At 45.4% G+C, this 15,310-nt stretch overlaps 1 protein-coding gene across 1 annotated transcript in view; it reads left to right on the top strand.

Annotated features, from left to right (window-relative positions):
• GPC1 (glypican 1) overlaps window positions 1–15,310 on the top strand; it is a 203,132-nt gene that overhangs the window by 68,468 nt on the left and 119,354 nt on the right. The gene's annotated exons all lie outside the window — the stretch shown is intronic.

Raw genomic sequence — 15,310 nt, 5'->3', positions numbered from 1 at the left:
AAAGTTTTTGCCAATAAATTAATTTCTTCCACTTAATTAACTCTGACTGGCTACCAAGGGGTTACTGTGAACCCTCCTCTGTGGAATATGTTTTAATTTTGCACTTACGGTTGTGACAGGCAAATTTACCTCTAAGTTAGGAGCTGATGTAACAAGATAGTGGAAATAACATCTTTAGCTGAAATATGTTCAAAACAGGTTCACTGCTAAGAAAACCCTCAAGTAATTCTGTGCTTGTTATTAAAGCAGTAAGAAGCTTAAACAAGATTTCAAATCTATATTTGACCTTTAATTTACCTCAGCAAGGCAGAGCTGAATTGGCATCATGCATCTGAACAGAGATTTTGATTTCCAGAATGATGTGTGAGCCTTGATATCATTCTCCAATTTCACAAGCCGTGTTGTAGAAATGAGAAATGTTTTTTTTTCCAGTCTGCCTGTTTGTGGAGTAAATGTTAATGACACATTTCCCCCTCTTTTATGGGCTTTTACTTGTGAGTGCTAGATCTGATCCTTTGCTCCATGGCTGTACTCACTTGGCATATAAATTAGGATTTATAACACAGTTTAACTCTTCCAAATGATTGCAGGGTCAGAGGTGACTGCTGCTTTATGGTATGGTCTCAGGCACGGAATGTTGTGATGTTTTAGTCCTAGTAGGAGAGTTTATGGTATAAGCTTCCTGTGGTAACATAGCTTTCAGGAGGAAAATAATTTTGTGCATCCTGGTGGCTCTGAATAAGAAAAAGGGCTTTGCTGAGCAATATGTACATGGGAGGCTTAAATTTTTGGTACCCCAATAGGCCTTTAAAATACGTGACGTTTGGCAGGGGTTGGTCACAGTGATGATGCACGCTATGGAGAACGTTGTCTGTGCAGGATGGCCACTTCATTTGCCTTGGGGGCATCTCAGTAGGTCCTACAGGAGCTGCAATAAGGTGAGGAATAACCACTTCCTTCTTTATTCATCAAGGCAGCCTAGTACTATTCCAGGCCTAAAGCTTGCATAAATAAATGGATTATAGCTCAGTCTCAGCCCTCTGGTGCACAGATCCAGGAATACATAAAAGGAGAGTTCCATGCACTGGACTTCCTCTAATGAAGAAAAAAAAATAGGTTGTTGCTGCAGGTCTCAAGTGCATGGGACAAGCCATTGCAGGTAAGTCTTAAGTTACAGGATCCTTATGTCTGCAGACATACTTGTGCAAGCCAGGAGAGTGAGAACTCCAGTGGGTTTTTCTTCTTTTCCTCCAACTTTTCTGTTTTCTGTTATAAAGTGAGGGGAGGGGAGGGCTTTCTTACACTTCTGAAGCCAACTTTTGTCAAAATCATGTGCAAAGAAAACATTTGCACTTTCTAGCTTGGACATGTGTTAATTGCTCTATTAACTTCCACACAGTTCTTTGGGTAGGGAGCCTCCAAACAGGTTTCTTGATGTAGCAGGAGATCCTTGACAGAATGAGGGGATGGGGAGTGAATTTGCTCTAATACTTACTGGAAAAATCACGCAACTGCAAAGGTAATGAAGGCGGAGTCTTTTTGCTGTTCTGAGCTGGGATTTCCAAAGCAATTAAAGGTGTGAGTTATGTGCCTTGCGGTGCTGGTTGGCTGGACAGCCGACTCCTTTCAGTGCCTCTGAAAAGCCAAGCAGTGATCTCCACACAGTACACTAACTATGAAGTATTTTGGGCATATTTCAGTCCCATCCTTCTGCCAAGGCTGCCTTTCCCTTTACTTTGACTTCCTTGTTTCTCTGTCATCTCCTTCTGCTCTTGTTCCTCATCTGTTCTTACTTACCTGTTGGCTTATTCAACTCCAAAGTTGGAGGAAATTGAACAATTCTTGTCCCTGTGGTGGGCTCTGATGGAAACCCCAGAGCAAAGCATTCAGTCATCATTGCTGGGAGGAGGACTGAAGCATCTCAATCAGCTTTTTTGATGCTGGAATAACAGTAGGGCAGTGCATGGCTTATGTTCCTCAATGAAATAGAAATAGATTCTCAACGTCTTTTCAGTTGTGACCGCTATGAGGGCTTTTTCCAAAATTGGCTGGAAGTGGCAAGGGTTTTGCAGATCAAACTGTGCTTTTTTTGTCTTGCCTTTTTTGCAGTGTTTAGAAAAGGTGAATGTTGGAGTGGCTTGGGTGCACAGGACTGGGAGCAAAGGGCTGGGAAGGGGCTCGGGACAGGGACAGCTGATCCCCCAGAATGGACCCATCCAGGGCAAGCGCCAAGCCATGGGGTGGCAGAGTCATCTTAAATGCTGTAAGCAAGGAAAGAAATGTAATGCAGCTTGGTGCACACATCAACATGCTTATTTTGTTGAGCTGATTTGTAGGTTTTCTTTTTGTTTTTTTTTTTTTTTACCAGGGACAAGGAAAGTGATAGAAGGGAACTAGAGGTGGCCTCTAACTCTTTGCTTTATTTTGCCATCCTTGTGGTTTCTCTGAGCTTTTCTTTAAGAAGTCAGGAGGATGTCAGTGGTTATGTAGGCAAGCATAGAGAGCTGTTACAAATGACTTGCCTAAGAAAATCCCTTAAATATCAAGAGCAGCAAACCCCACAAGGAAGATCCGCTTTTTATGATCACTGCAGCTTATTTAGGTCAATGAAGAATGTCTGCTTTTATTCAGAGAAACTGTGACTGGGGCATAAAGAAACATTGCAGGGACTGTTAAGGGATTTTTAAGTTCCTTATGATATGTGAGGAACACCCATGAGGCTCTCAGAACTTTTTTTATTATTCTAAAGTTGTTTTATATTGTGCTTGGTCTTTATATGGAACACCAGAACTGTCAATGCTTCAAGCTCTGATTAAGTCAAAAGCAGTTACTGGGCTCAGCAGAGGGAAATAGCACTTTACAGGTGGTCACATTAAATGATCCAGTGGCCCCCTTCTGGTAATAAAAATGTAGGATATTTTTGCCATTATCCTCAAATGTAAAATATGCACTGAGCTCTTTGTTTGCCTTTAAATCAAACTACAGAAGGTGCTGAAAGCAAACCCAGAGTTTTATAGCAGATTATGAGAAGTACGAAGAGAATGAAAACAGGAAACAAAGCATGTCTAAAAATAAGCCAGTGTCCCACACAGGAGAGCTAAATCAGTTTAATATATTGTCAGCCTTGAATATAATACAAAGTGTAGCAAGCTGCTTTATGCAGTTCAGGGCCTTCTGCTTGCCATAGTGCCCTGAAGTGTTCTGTGTGGCACCCCCTGGGTGGGTCAGTGTGAGGTCCCATGAGAGCCTGCAGCTCATGTCCATTTCGTGGTCCCCAGGGCCACACGTGCCAGCGAGCCACAGGTACACCCTGTCCTAGAACCTGCCATCAGGGGCATGTTCTCATGGTGGGGACTGCAATGAGTGCTCAGAGCATTTGGGGCTTTGTCAAAAGCACTTAGAGCAGGAGGACTCACATTAGATTTTATTAGAAATGAGTGCAGGACTTGGCAGAGACAGAGGGAGTCAGCCAGGGGTTGGGAATGCTGCCGCACATTGAGGTTAGGAGTTTTATGTTTCATCCTACTCATCGGGTCCACTCGCACTCCATAAGCAATAAAGAGCTTTGTTTTACGGGGCTGGCAACATGATGCCTTTTGCTGGGCTTAGAGTCATGTTAGGTTTAAAGATGAATTGCATTTTCAAGGAAATATTTGGTAAAGGTGAAGTGTATTCATAGTGGTATGCCTGTGGGGACTGTGGCTCTGTGAGGCTGAATGGCCTCCAAAACTGCATACAGCAGATTGTTGTTAGCTCCCAGCTATAGTAAGAACTGACCAGATACATCTGCCACCACCCTGAACTGAGGCAGCACTGTCCTGGGTCACACGGTCAGATTTTCTGGCTTTTGTAATTGTTTTCTTGTTTTCTGTTCTATGCATCTTATAGGCTGGGTCAGAAAATGTAATCCTCTTTCCTTATTACATAATTATTTTTGTGCAAGCTATGAGGTATGTCCAGACATCTATGTAATGAGCCAGGCAAACTGTTCTGTATAAACTGTGATGGCACTATTGAGTCGGCCACTTACCCCTGTGAGGCTGTAGTTCTTGGTGGCATGGGTTGGTTTCCTTCTGGACTTGCCTCTTATCACACATGGCACAGTTGCTATTTCTGCTGGTACTGAGTGGTCAAAGACTTTGCAGTAGCCACTGAAATAATGTTGACAGAGACCCAGGCTGCGAGCAGAATGAGATCCCACCAGTGATTTGGTCTGGGGACAGGTCACAGATGTTTACAGCTAGATTGCTCTAGTTGTGACGGGTCCCTGATGGTGTAGACGGCAGAAGGTTGGCCTGTTGCAATTGCTATGATGGTTAATAATTTTGTCTTCTCCTCCACCTTCTCCATCCCGTAATAACCTCTCCACTCAAGAGAGGCTCAAAACCAGAAAGACATTACTGTTTAAAACCTTTAGCAGACATAAAGCCTGTCCCTGTGTTGGGATGTTTTGGCAGAGACTTCATTTTAAATATGACAGCATTACCGTGAAGGCTCTGTGCTGCCCTGATGAGAGACAGCACTGATATTTCAGGCAGCTTTTAGAAATTGGGAGGGGAGGCGGGAGGAGATAATGCTGCACAATTGTTTGATGTGCTGATCAAAAGATAAACTAGAATCAAATTAAACCCCAAGGGTTTGTACAACCTTGCTTATGTTTTATGCAAACCCTCCTGTACCAAAGGAAATAAAACGCCGTTGCCTTTCAAGGCGGATGGGGTGCAAATGAGGAGCAATTTTTCGCTTTTTTATTCTACTACTTACATTGTTGTTTTACAACTTCTCCTTACCCGTATCACTTCATTTCTGATCATTAGGAATATGGATATGGTATTTGGTATTCGTTCTGCCACTTTGAGTCAGGAACACAGGCTCTTTGGGTAGTTTAAATTGGCAGAGCAGTGGGTCTCAAGGCTGATTTACAACTCATGGAGGTCTGGCTTGTGGTATTCCTTATACTGGGGACTAGCTCTCACTAATGCTTGGTACATGCCCAGAAATTGACATGCCACTTAATAGAGAGCACAGCTTTATAACATATTTGTGCTGTCTTGTTCTGAAATACGCTCAACACTAATATAACTTGCCCTCTCCCTCCCAAAACTGAACAGTGCAAATGAGATTAGGTCAAGATCTACACAGTGATTCCCCATTTCATTGCAACACTTGAATTTCACTGAGGTTTCCCCAAATGTAAGAGGTGGTTGTATGAGAGAGATGATTCTTTCTGTAAAGTCTCAGTGCTAGAATGAGCCATAAAAAATAGTTCATTTTCCTACCCCGGACTTCACAGCCCCGCGAGGTCTGTGTGTGTTTGATTGGCACGAGGCTGCCTTTGCTTGTCAACTTTGTGGATACTGCAGCAGAGACAACAAATTTTCCTCGTCACTCTTCTTGTCCTGGCTGGAGAAATTGGGCCGTTTGTCTCTGGGCTTCTCATCAAAAGGCCAAAGGTCCACAGTGGGAGGGCATGGAGGCATTAATTTTATTCCCTGAAATGAAAGGGGAATTCAAGAAGCGGACTCTGTCAGAGGCAGAGACAAAATCTTAAAATATAGCCAGGTATTTTCTCAAATTAAACACCACTCAGATGTTCTAGGTCACCTAAAAGCACACAGGAAAGCATGTAAGAAACAGTTTGTCCCAGATATGAACAAGCCCCAGAATATCTTTGAAAAAAGCCTGACAGTGCTGCTGGTGACCGTAAGGCCTCTTGTAAAGCAGGAGAGTATTGCTCCTCCAGCTCCAAATACAGCACAGCCCTCTGGTCTCTAGAAGCAATTCTGGGAACTGGAGATAGCCCTGAGCTGTGGGACTGATCCTGTCAGCAAGGGATTTTTGTTTTATTTTCTTCTGATCCTGCACTTCTTGAGCAAGCAGAGCTTCCCAAGAAGCTGGGAGGTGCTGTATCTGCTGGCAGGATTTCATGTGTGAGCAAAGATGCCTGTTTGGCCCTTGCTAGACTGAAATCACCCGTGAAGTCTGCACGGACCATAGAACAGCTTCAAGTGGTGACGACTACTGTCCTGTCCAGGCTCAGATTAATGGCCTGAAAGTGAGAGACGTCGTCTCCCAGTCCCAGCAATATGTTTTGTAACACTCGTGTCAGTGAGCATGTTGGTGCTGGCTGCCCTTTGCTTACGTCCTGTTTGCTCTTCAGCAAAATGTTTAGCTGTGGAAGTGAAACGATGAGATACCTTTGCTCGTGCCAGCAGAGCCATATTGCATTCACAGGATGGTTTCTGTCTCAAAGGCTAGACTAGACTTCCAGTGGGTCTGCTCGGCTCATGTTTCCAAATAGCAGGAGTCAGTGTTTTCCTTGGACGAAGGACAGTATCAGTCAGTCACTGCTTTCAAAAATTTCTGGTTCTTTATCTTATCATGAAGTAGTGTAAGATGGTTTTATGAAGGTGGTTATTGCCATAACTGCTATGATCATTTTACTTGCTTGGCTGTATTCCTGGCCTTTTGTCTTTTGGTAACTGGTAATGAAATGCTAAAAAAGCTGCTTGTGGTTGAATCCACAAAATGTCGTTGAAGTGGATACGTAGACAGGGTTCTGAGGCATTGTCTCATTCTTCATGATACCCCATTTGTCTCCTCTTTACTGAAGCCAAAATACCCTGTGCTAGAGAACACCTCCGTGCCTGCCCTGGGCGTTGCACTCCTCCAGCACGGACGCTCTGCCAGCGGAGCGCAACTCAGACTCCTGACACTTTGGTATCCTAGGCTTTGTGTCTGTTAAAGCTGCTGTGGCTGGGGGGGTGTGATGGACCCAAGAGGTTAAACACAGATTTTGGGTTGTAGCACGGTGCAGCAAACACTGGTGCAGGAGATGGCCCTCCCTGTGCCATTTCCCTGGGCTGTGGTGCTGTGGGGATATGCAGAAGTGCAGTCTTTGGTATGATGCTGCCATTCCAATCACCTGAGTTTGCTGATTTAAAAGAAAACACTATTTTTAAAAGAAAACATTAGATGAATGAAAACTGATGAGAGATGCAAGGGACTGAAACTGCTCCAGACTGTAAACTTTAAACTGTTTTTTATCTTTAAATTGTATTTTTTTTATCTTTCAAATTTTTACTGCTGTGGCAATCTGTGTACACACAGTGATAATATGGAAATGCTGACATTCACAAAACCTTTTTCTATCACAAAACTTCTGTATAGAGATGGAGTTTTGAGATTCTGGAGCTGGATATACTGTATTTTCCTGGCCCTTGCAGATGGCCCATCTTTCTACATGCCTGTCAGTCACAGCACAAGGGCTCACAAAGATGAACAGCCTGCTGGTTAAAGGGCAGATATGAGATGCAGGAGTTGTAGATACAGTTTCTGGCTCTGTTGCAGACTTGCTGCATAGAATCGAGCAAGTCAGTAACTCCGTATGTGTGCAGCCAGAACCTGTATTAGCCTGATGGCTGCTGGCAGTAATGAAATAATTGCTAATGAGGAGTGAACACTTCCCCGTCTGCCTTCCTGCTCAGCATCTGCCCATAGACACCCTGGGAGCAAGTCTTGCAAGGACCAAGCAGTAGCCCAGCTCCTTCCAAACCATCTCTCCTCTGTCCCGTGTCTCTCCAATACATGCCCAGATGCAAGGAGATTAAAAGCTCTTCCTTGGCAGTAGCATGGAGGAGACTTGTTTAGGATTAGCCCTTGTGTAGAAGTCTGTGACAGCAGAAAATGATGCAGTGCAGTCTCTTTGTGTTTGAGCAGCCCTTACACATACTCCTCTGCTGTAAGGATAATTAATGGATTAACAAATGAGGGCCAGTTGAATTGTTCTGGCTTACACCAGTCAATTCACTGTATCAGAACTACATCCATTAATAATAGACTGTTGCTTTTGTTGCTGTAATTGAAGGTTGGATTTGGGCCTCACATCTAACCCAACTCACCTGACTATCCTTGATTATAACTGTTATTTAAAAAAAAAAAAAGTCTTATAGATCCAGGTGTTTTTCTAAGCAAGTACAGGAATTAATTTTTGAAGCACCAGCAAACACATGCTGCTGATGAGGCCAGACTTCCCATAGCCAGTGACTCTGTGCTGGACTTATTTCTAGGCTGAGACACACACGTGGTGCCCACTAGGTCAGCCCGCTTGTTCTCTGCACCAGGCAGGTTATTGATGGGTGCAGGAGCTGTGCTCTTGTAACCTTCAATAATCTGTCACCTCACAGGAGAGGAGCAGACGGGTGTAGGACATGGAAGGCATGATGGAAACCAGGGCTTGGGAGTCTGCTTACCAGTGATGCATAGAAAGAAGGTCACAGGGTGGGAGTCCATGGCAGAGCTCAGGCTTTTCTTGAGAATAATTTGGGGGGTTTTGCCTCAGTGTAAGTGGTGTGCCAGCTGGCGATCTGCTGCTTCTAAGTGGAAGGTGCAAAGGAAAGAGTGCTTGACAGGGCGTCAAGTCTTGTTTGAAGAACTTTGTGTGCTTCATGCAGGAGAAGTAGGGTGCAGAAGTTGCCAAAGGCGGGAAGACACCATAGTCTTTCTTTAAGACTGCAAATCCAGACACTTCCCAACATAGTAGGTCAAGTTTCAATTTATGTTAGCCAATAGTTTTGAAAAGTAAAATATCCATTTCTCAGATGTTTATTTTCCAAATGGTGACACACACAGTGGTTTCAGTGAAGCATTTAATGGTCAGGAGTAATCAAAATTATTTTTCAGCTGTAGTCCTCTTTTGGAGGGGTAAATACAGAAAACAAGACCTGCAGTTTAGCAGGGATGTGTGTCCTGTCTGAGCAGAGATGAGATATTAAGATGCTGGTGGCTTGCAGTCCCTCAGAATGGCATTGGCTGTATTGAAAGAAGAATGATAAATTCACAAGGAAAAGCAGTGTAACAAGGATTCAGCTTTTTCATCAGTGTTTGTGGACTATAGGATAGTCCCTGATTGCAAACTGCGCTGTCAGGATTGCTGGTTGCAAAAAGCAGCAGGATGTGGTGCTCATACAGCTAAATTTAGGTTGGAAACATTTAACTTTCTATGTCCAAGCTTGTGTTACTAGGCTGCCTGCTGTGACTTCTCTGTCGCTGGGTTGTAATGGTGTTTGACAAGGATTTTTCCCTCTGGAAAACTCAGAAGAACTCAGGTTTCTTGCACATTCATGGAGATCATTTAGTGACACCAGTACTGGGACCCTAGTGGAGTTGAAACAGCAGATGAGTAACAGCCCTTAAGTAATTTTAAACAAAAACAATTTGTAAGTAGTGGTGCATTGAAACAGTCGATCCTGAAGAACATTTCTGCTCTGAAGAATGAGTGTGTACAGAAGATGTGCAGGTAGGCTGTATTAAGAGTCTGGATCGCTGAAGTTACAGCCAAAATAAGCAAATGTTGCTGTTAAGACTCTGCCTGTGTTGAGCCCACTGCAGCTGTGAGAGGCAGCTGGTTTCGTTGCTTTTTATTGCATCTTCAAGAGAAGGATTACCCAGTTCCAGTCAGTAAATGATGCAACTGCATTCAACCTGCTGAATCTTTTGTTTAATAATGAGTATATATTGGAGGTACTGGGGAGAAGCAGCCCCCTGAATTCTCTCGCTGGATTCTCCAAATACAGGCTGAATTTGCAAGGTGACCAGTTAGGGAAAGAATGTACCCATGAGCTGCATGCGTACGTACGTATATACATATATAGACACATCTCCTCCTCTGAGGCCACTGCAATAATAAGGCTACAACAGGGAACTTGGGGTACAAGAGACTTGGCCTCCAATTGCTTTTCAGCTGCTGCACATGAGAAGCAGAAATCATGGAAACACAGTAAGCGTAAGGCTGCAAACAGCAGCACGTTGCAGGTCAAACAGCTGGTAAGGAAGGCAGCGGTGGAGATGTATTCAGCACGGATGAACTCTGTTCAACACTTGGAAAGTGGAGAATGCAAATGACGGCTATCACAGTGCTGGCGGAGCGTTTGGGGACTGGGAATTCAGCAGTCAGGCTGTTTCGCTCCTTGCCACTTGAGTGGTTTGGATGAAACATGAAGATGCACAGGCCTAACTCTGCAGTGTGCCTTTTCAGCTGAACAGGGACTGTGGGATTCCTCTCACCGTGGTCAGCAGGGGAGGCAAGGAGGGGCTGAAAGCAGAGTGGAGGAGGACGAAGTGTTGGTTCTTGAACTTCTTTGTTTGCCAGTACAGTGAAGTGACAAAGGTGTTTTGAAAAGGTTTCTCGCAGGTACTTTCAGGCATGGCTGAGTGTGCTGCTGGAGGAGAAGTGCCAGGTGGATCATCTGAGCAGAATTTAATCTCATCAGCAGCCCAGTGAGAAGAGGCACTGGGAAAAGGACGACTGGGGAGGCAGTGTCTTTAGAAACAAGTGGCATGTTTGATCTGTAGTATCTCTCCTAAATCCTGCAAGCAAAGCAGTTCTAGCCCTGTCCAGAGCTTGGATGGGAGGTGGAAAAGAAATTGCAGATATTGTTGGCACATGCCAAGGAGTCCTGGGGAAGAACTAGACCACTGAAATGAAATGAGTCAAAAGATCACATTTTGAGTGCTATGGTTTCTGCAGATTGAGGAGAGGTGGGAAAGGAGACACACAGTGTACTCTGAAGTGCTTTAGGTGGTTTAGACAGGACTTCTCAGACACTTCTTCGCTCTTACTCTGGGTTTGTTGAAGTTGCAATTCTATTAAAAGTCCAGCTATTGACATAAATGCTCTCTCTATGTGTAAATTTCTTGCTTTATATACAGCTGAAGCAAAGAACTGATAAAAATATTTAGGTATGCAGTACAGAGTGTCACACGTGAGAACCCATCCAATGGATGTATGCTGTCAGAGCTTTTCCTCAAGTTAAACCTAAACCGCAAATAGCAAACTATCCTTTCTGCACCCTATTGCACATTTTCTCAAAATTTTATTTAGAAGGAAACTTGAAAACCTTTTACTGCTAATGGCAGGTGATATCTTAAAAACAACCTCGGCTCAGGAAACAGCCTGATACTGTAATGTCATGAATACTAGTTTTTATGACCTCTTAAACAAAGCCTGTTCTTGCTGGGAGCCATTGTACTACGTGTGCACTATCTCTGCAACATGTTGTCTTGCCTACTGTAGCTTGTGATTGTTTGCTTTATACTAAAATACTAAACAATAGCATAAAATTAATAACCAACCTATTTGGATTTCGCATCTTTCCCTCCCATGCCATTCGCTCTCAATTGAGACCTTACAAAAAATCCTAGAGCAGTATGGATGGGAAATACTCCTTAAATTAGAATACCCATTTCAGACTAACTTAGGAACCTGGGTAGAAAATGTCATTGTTAGGGACACTTTACTGAAAGGCTGTTGCCCCTGATCCTCCCTGCTTATGAGTCTGCTTAGTGTACTTGCCCTGCCCTGTGAGCAGGTGCTCCTCAGCTCTGCAGGCAGCTAATACCTGGGAGCAGTTAGATACCAAAATGCACTGGTGGATTTTGGCCCAGGCAGTAGAGGCCCAAAGTGCTGAGGGTCATTTGTACCCCAGGGATTAGGGAGAATCTCATTTGGAGGTGAGCCAGGGTATAAGACTGACACCACCAGGGAGCAGTGCTCTGTCTGCCAGGGGAGCACCAGCCAGGTTTGCAGCACAGGACACTTGCAGGTGGCTCTGTGGCTTCAATGTGGGGCAGGGGCTGGCTGTGGGGCTGAGGAGGGCGGCAGGCTCAGTGCTGGGTGCTCAGGGAGCTGTTTGCCTGTGCCTGGGCTCTGCCCGCTGAGCTGGTGTTGCTGCCAGGGCTCCCTAAACTGTGCCTGCTGGCTCTGCGGGACCAGCCTGCTCTCCACCCTGTCTCTTCTTCCATCACCCTTGCATGCCAGTGGAACACAGCAAAGACAAGACCATCAGCTGCTCCTTGTCAGGGAGAGATCAAACACAGCCCTGTTATTGGAGGGTGATGTGCCACAACTTGCCGAGCGCCAGTTGCTCATTCGTCTCCCACACGCTGTCAGCAGCCGAGCAGATAAGAGGACGGGGAGATGCACTGCAGGGACCTGGCAGTTGTTTGAGGAAAGTTTCAAGCTTGTCCAAATGATGCAGAAAAGCCACTGGAGCTTGCAGCATCCACTCAGGGTGGAATGGGGAGCGGGAGGGCGGATGGGGAGAGAAGCACACGTTTGGCTCTGCGTGGTGGGTGATGGTTTCCTTTGATCTCGCGGCTCGTCATCCTCTCCCCCTGAGCAACTGTAGCTGCTCAGCTCATCGCCATGTGATTTGGGCACAGCAGCATGCTTATAAACCTACTGCTGTCCTTAAAGACACCACTTAGCTCCCTGGTGTTTTCAAAAAGGCTTCATGTGGTGATTTAGCTCCTGTCTCAGAGCAACATCTGCTATTCTGAATCAGTACAAAACCAGAGCCCTCGCTCTCCCCAGGAGCTGTGGCTCCCTGCGAGGCGGAGGTGTGCGGCTCTCAGCACCAGCTTTCTCCCCTCTACACATGCCCCTCTCCAAGACACAGGCTGTCCTGGTGTGTCCTGGCTTGGAGGCACAGTTTGAAGCATATTGCAGCCCCCTTCACGCTCAACGAAGGTACATTTTTACTTCATCTGAGGGACCTCATTTGCTCTCTCAGCATAGCTGCTTGCTGCCGTACTCTGACGTGAGGGAGGAGGGTGCTCCCTGTGGGGAACTCAGATCTGCGGGGATTTTGAAGAGGCAAAGCAGAGGCGCTTGCTGGGCAGGGCTGGGGGCTGGAGCTCCAGGTCAGTGGACAGCTGCTGCACTTTGTTCTGCTGCAAACAGCTCTTGCTCGGTGTCCCAGGCTCCTGCCGCCGGCCCTGAGCAAGCACCTCTGCTCTGCTGCACAGGAAGGAGGCAATTGCTTGTGTCGGGGCAGTTGACGGGGCAGAGATGCTTCACCTGCTGCTGCATCACGTCCCCAACGTGAGAGGTGACAGGGTGGGAGCCTGAGTCTTCTCTGCTCCAGGGCCTACAGCTGGCATGAAAAGTGACTTAAATATTCAGCATTCTTTTCCCCCATGGGTACCTCATTATTCTCAACAGAAAGAGACTTTTAAAAGAAATACAGATGGATTTATAACGTTGGAAGCATGAAAAAAATGGTGCAGAAAGATGGATGCTCCCAATTACCACATGAACTCTATTTTCCTCTTTTAATACCAGATTTTTGTAGTCGCTTCCGTTGCCTTTTTCAGTTTGCTGCACCAAGAGAGGCTCTGAATTTTGGAAGGCAAGTTTCAGTACTTTTTGAAGATGAGATGTCCTGGTTTTGGCTGGAATAGAGTTAATTTTCTTCCTGGTAGCTGGTATAATGCATTTAGTATGAGAATAATATTGATAACACGCTGACATTTTAGTTGTTGCTGAGCAGTCAAGGGCTCTCCAGCTTCTCATACTGGCCTGCCAGCGAGAAGGTGGGGAGTGCACAAAACGCTGGGAGGAGACACAGCTGGGGCAGCTGACCCCAACTCACCAGAGGGATATTCCAGACCATATGATGTCATGCTCAGCATATACAGCTGGGGAAAGAAGGAAGGGGGTGGGAATGTTTGAAGTGATAGTGTTTGTCTTCCCAAGTAACCGTTACACGTGATGGAGCCCAGCTTTCCTGGAGATGGCTGAACACCTGCCTGCCCGTGGGAAGTGGTGAATGAATTCCTTGGTTTACTTTGCTTCTATGCGTGGCCTTTGCTTTACCTATTAAACTGTCTTTATCTGAACGCATGAGTTTTCTCACTTGTACTTTTCTGATTCTCTCCCCCATCCCATCAGGATGAGTGAGTGAGCAGCTGTGTGGTGCTTAGTTGCCAGCTGGGGTTGAACCATGACACTAGGCCTCCTTAAGATGCCTGAAGTCTGTCACTCAAAATAACAAAACATTATTGAAAGCGTTAATCAGATTATCCTAATAATTCAACAGCCCCTGCTTCACAGGGGGCGCATCCCTCCCTCGGGAGGTGCAGGAAACCTTGGGTGAAGCAAAGTGGAGTCAAGGTGGGTCTCCCTTTGGTGTGTTCCCCACCCAGGGCTCTATGGTGGTCTGGCCCTGATGTGTGAATGCAAGCAAAGGTTTGTCTGGTCGATCCCACTTTAGCTGACACCGAGCCAAATTTGCGATGACTAAAAAACACAAGGGATAAGCACATGAGTTGAAAAGGCTGAGTGTTAGTCAAGCCCTGGGGGAAAAAAATATCGGTGACCAGTGGCAGATATAAACACCAGATACTGCTTAATTTACTGGTACAGAGGTTCATGGTCTGGGAACTGAACCAAAAGCAAAACAGTGGCTGTGCCACTGGGAAAGGCAAGAGTTACAAGCTCTTGTAAGGGCCTCCCACAATCTTACTTTCGTCAGTTAGGATAAAGAAAAAATACAGCCTAGCTGACAGCAGCCCTTTACTGTGCGGGAAACAAATAGTGATTGCAAGCAGGAATGACAGACAGCCCAGAATTGTGCTTTCTAGGTCTGAATAGAGCTGTTAAGCAGCATCGGAAGGGCTTGAGCAAGGGTGATTAAAAGAGATGCTATCTCCCAACCCTAGCAGGCTACAAAAGGTGTATTTTTGATGGCTAAATCCTGAAACAATTATGGCCTAGAGCATAGTCAGGTTATTTCTTATCTTTCTGATGGCCTGCTGGCAAAATCTGTTTTCTTATACGAGGTTTGTAATGTCTAATACTTCCAAGGAAGGATGGTATTGTGGCTCCTATGTGTGTGGTAGTGAGGATCAGAATAAACATAGCAGGCATTGCTAAAGCTGCGTAGGCTTAAAATTAATACCCCATTCCTCAGGGAAGTGATATTTTCACTCTGCTTACGGAAAGACTTGTTACTTGTTAAGGCAGTAGTGCCGTGGATTGTGCCTCCTGTCATCTCTGCACAGGCACATTTGACATTTGCCTGTGAATTTCTGGGGTTGTTTCTGCCGGGTTCTCCAGCTGCTTCTGGGGAGGAAGGGGAGTCAGTGCATGAGGTTCTGGCGATGTGTGTGTTTGTGCAGAAGTGTGTCGTGGGTGAGTGTGCTCACACCCAGCCCAGCGCAGTAGTAGATCGCTGTGAATGAGCTGTTTCAGGGGACATGGTGTTTTTTTCTGATCCCGATCCTCGACCATATTTTCCAGCCATTTTGCTATGCACGTCCAGGATGGACAAGGTGCCAAAGTCCTTTACTGGCATAATTAATCTTACCTGAGAGACAGATGGTGCTTTTTGCATTGGTGATTGTGTGAAGATAAGCACAATTTGTTATTATAAACCACTTGATTGTAAGCCTCGGCACAACATGCCCGGTCAGTAAGGCCACTCTGTTAAATGTTTCTTTTTCTGAGATACTGAGCTTTCTTACCAGA

Source organism: Columba livia, chromosome 9 (assembly GCF_036013475.1).
Source record: "Columba livia isolate bColLiv1 breed racing homer chromosome 9, bColLiv1.pat.W.v2, whole genome shotgun sequence".
Lineage (NCBI taxonomy): Eukaryota > Metazoa > Chordata > Aves > Columbiformes > Columbidae > Columba > Columba livia.
This window is presented reverse-complemented; position numbering and strand designations above follow the sequence as displayed.